We start from the raw sequence: 4,189 nt of genomic DNA, 5'->3' as shown, positions 1-4,189 counted from the left end.
CCCTTTTTTGTTGATGTTAAATGGGGGTTTTTCCCCAAATTCCCCAAGACTCTTGATGTAATTTTCCCAATTGAAGACTCCAAGAGATCTTTTTGCAAAGAGACCTAGTGTCTTGTGGTATCGGAGATTGTCCGAAAGCGAAACAAACTGTGGGTCCCACTAAAATCTGAGTTGGATTTATTCACAAGATGGTCAAAAATGTTTGAACTGACTTTGAGCTTTTGTTTTTTAGAATTTTTTTCATTGAATAAATCACAATTTCTTTTCATATACTTGTCTCAAAAAATTTAAGAGAAAAGTCATAAATGCCTTTTGCATTTGTACAAAAAAGTCATTTACGTGCGATACTTTACGACCACCTAATACGCTTCAGTCATGTTTGAAGTGAATTTAATACCACAAAATACCTCTAGTCATGTTTGAAGTGAATTTAATACCACCCCGTCAAGTATAATATTACTTTCATGGTATAAAGTGCTCCACACGAGCCTACCACATCAGTATCACGTCATAAATAAAATAAATTTACTTTTTTCTTTTTTATTTATTCTTTTCCTTACATAACCATTGAAGCTGCCAACACCAGAAAAGCCAAAATAATTAATTTTATCAACCGCCACCGAACTCACTGTCATCATTCCACAGACCACAGTAAAATTTATCAGTATTAGATTTTGAAAGTCTAGTCTAATTTTGATAGTCTAGCACTCCAACTCAAATTTGAAATTCGGGGGTGCTTTTCAACGAAGGAAATGACTTTTAAAAGGGAGACAGAGAGGGAAGTCCTAAGCGTCTATACCGCAAAATCGATTTTTGACGGAAGGAAAAAGACACCCCCAATAAATGTCAATTTATAAGTGTCACTGTCATTTTACTTCGATCATTAAATATTTTCATGCTTGTTAATATGTTTAAATATAAAGTTATAAACTAGTAAACATGGCACATTTTGTGCCATAGTAAATATTTTTTTATCAAATTCTTTGCAACACACACATATACATATATATAATATTGAAAATAAATAGTAAAAAGCGGACAATGTTTTTTTTCTAAATGAGAATCACATAATGATTATAGAGTATAGCTAGACTTCACACTTGTGTACAAGATAGATGTTTAACGGATTAAATGATTTTTTTTCAGTAAAAATAAATTAGATCTAAGTAGATCAACTCCAATAAGAAATTTGATTCGCACCCTCAAAATAAATTTACGATGAGTAAGAGAAGTCATCGATATTGACCCAAATTATATGGATAGTTAACTATTGAGTAATTAACTCAAGTAACAAACATTATTCTCTGAGCGGGACACAAGCAGTATTAGTTGAGTATAATTTTAATATGATTAACCAACGCGCAATGAATACTTGTCAAATTAAAAGTATATTAAACTTACATCAATTAAATTATGCGTTAATTTAAGATATGAAGTTTGGAAAGCGACTGTCTTTACATCTATTAGCGGCGATCTTATTAAATGTAGAGCGGCGATCTTACATGTCTGTATAGTGTTATCTTGTACAAGGATGAATATCATTCAACTACTCAACATCAATCAACATCCCAACCATATTAAAGTTTGTAATGCATTTTTTATTACTCCCATTTCCAAAAAAATTATCGTAAGCATATCTTTAACAAAATACGACCAATTATATGTTTAAACAACTGATCATACAATTGTTTACTTATTGCATTAAGTAAAATAAATGTGAGTGCTTTTTAAGAAAAAAAGAACTCGGATTTTAAATGTTTAGTAAATTAAATTAAATCAACGTGAGTGCTTTTTAAGAAAAAAACTCGAATTTTAAATGTTAAGTAAAATAAACCTTTCTTTTGTATTGATAGTTAATGGTATTCGACTTCATTTAACTAAAGACCCTAAAAAATTATGAGTCCCTAAAATATAAAATTCAAAATATTATTCAAGGTAGAATTCTTTTTGTAGACCAAAAAAATAAACCAGGTGATTGTTTAAACGACTTGCTGGCTGTTTAAATCGGATCAAACAATAAAAAATAAATAAAAATTAAATTGCAGGGCTAGATTACCTACAATCAGGCGTTGTCACATGACACCACTTCGTTGATTTTTCTTACTAAATGCGTACATACAGTATCGTAAATGAATATGAAGATAAAAATCATAGAATGACAGCACTTAACACAAAAGAGGTGAGGAGATCTTTTGGTCAAACACCTCAAATTTATAGTAGGGGTCACGAGTCAAAACTTAATTCATACAACAAACAACAATATTGTTGCTTCCGTTCTAACTTTCGATGAGTTCTGAATAATTATTTGGTGTCTCAGATATAAAAAAGGTATTTAGTGTAACACCTCGTATCTTCGGGCTAAGGTATGACCCTTATGATGGGAACATAATGGAACCAAGATGAGGAGTATAGGAAGTGTTTTGAAAATCAATCAAGTCATAAGAAGAGTCCTTGGGCAAAGTAAAGTCGGACGCTACTCTAGCTCTGTTTGCAAGTGAGTTTGCACAAGATCTCACTTTAAGAGAGTATTAGGGAAAATCTATAAGGAATTTGGGAAAACTTCCTCGTAAAGTTTTAGATCTTTGAAATATCTTTCCAACGGTATATTATGGAGGTCAAATGGACATCTTTACAAAAAGTTATGGCCGTTTTACTGAAGGGTCGCAGAACAGTCCGCCGGATAAGCGTCTGCGATGCAGAAAGCGAAATGCGATGCAGATGGCCATCTGCGATGTATTTCCCAATGCATTTGGGCCAAAAATTCAGTCTCGAAGTTTCCAGCATTCTGTTTTCGATACACTTTAGCATCTGCGACCTCAGAAGTCCATCTACGGCGCAGATGCCAACGTTGACAGCCCCGAGGTTCATTAAAGTCACGTTTTTCCAAATTTTTATTCCATTTTTCAGTTCTCCGAGCCCTAGCACAACTTTTCTCTCCTCTTCTCGTCCTCCCACATCAAGGTAAGTCTCTCCCATGTATCCCTAAGTAATTCTAACACTTATACATGGATTCTTAACAAGATTCTACACTACAATCTTAGGGTTTCCAAGAAAACCCATCTCAAGGTTCAAGATTCAAGCTTTTGAAATTGTTCTTCAAGATATAGACTTTTCTCAAATTTTTGGAGCGATTAAGGTATGTAGGGTTTCTATCCACGTGTGGGAACATCATTGTTCTTCCCCACTTTACGTTCATCCATGAAAATACGAAGCTCTATAAACCTAGGGTCTCTACTCTAATTCGTGATGACCCTAAGTTACATGTACCATGACATACCATGTTCGTATTAATAATTTATTATTGTATTCTTGATATTCCATTTTGGTTATTGGGAATTCGTCCGTAATCCATGAACACCCATGCTTTGCATTACATGGGTTCTTAAATGCAAGATATGAACTATTATCACTACAAAAAAATGGGTAATTTGTGGAGGTTGAAAGTTGCAATTCGCGGAGGTTTTAGCCTCTTTTAGCAACTAGCGGAGGCTAAAACCTCCGCGAATTGCAACTTTCAACCTCCGCAAATTACCCATTTTTTTGTAGTGCTTATTTTCATGAAAATCTACATGCTTTCCATGTTTTCATACAAGTTATACTATAAACTTATATTCATTCTATGTTACACTCACGAATCATGTTTACAAGCCATGTTTACGATTCATGTCTACAAGTCATACTTACAAGCTATGCTATACAAACCATAGGCTCAGATGCCACCTATATCCATGTTCATGTTTTTGGGAGTAGCATAGGTTTACCGAGAAGGCTCAAACAGCCTGAAACTACATATGCCAACGCAGGGTGAGGGTCGATTCACCCAGATTAGGATGACACCTTCAGACAATTGAATTTGATTCTTTTATGTCATGCTTATGTCTCATACCACAGCAAGGTGTGGTGAGTATTTGTATTAGTCGGGCAGTACCGAGACTCCATTTACCCACGTGGTGATTTTATGTTGTCGGTTATACTACGGCTCTCCCACAAGATACAAATATACATATGTACATGTTATAAATTTATTCATGTCAGATGATGCTCACGTTCAGCTTACAGTTTCAGTTCTATTATTTCACGTGCCATGTTAATTTCATTCCGTTGTTTTACATACTAGTACAATTCAAATGTACTGACGTCCCATTTTATTGCCCGGGGCCTACATTTCACGATGCAGGTAGTGATTTAC

The sequence above is a fragment of the Lycium ferocissimum genome, chromosome 5, assembly GCF_029784015.1.
Source record: "Lycium ferocissimum isolate CSIRO_LF1 chromosome 5, AGI_CSIRO_Lferr_CH_V1, whole genome shotgun sequence".
NCBI classification, from domain to species: Eukaryota; Viridiplantae; Streptophyta; class Magnoliopsida; order Solanales; family Solanaceae; genus Lycium; species Lycium ferocissimum.
This window is presented reverse-complemented; position numbering follows the sequence as displayed.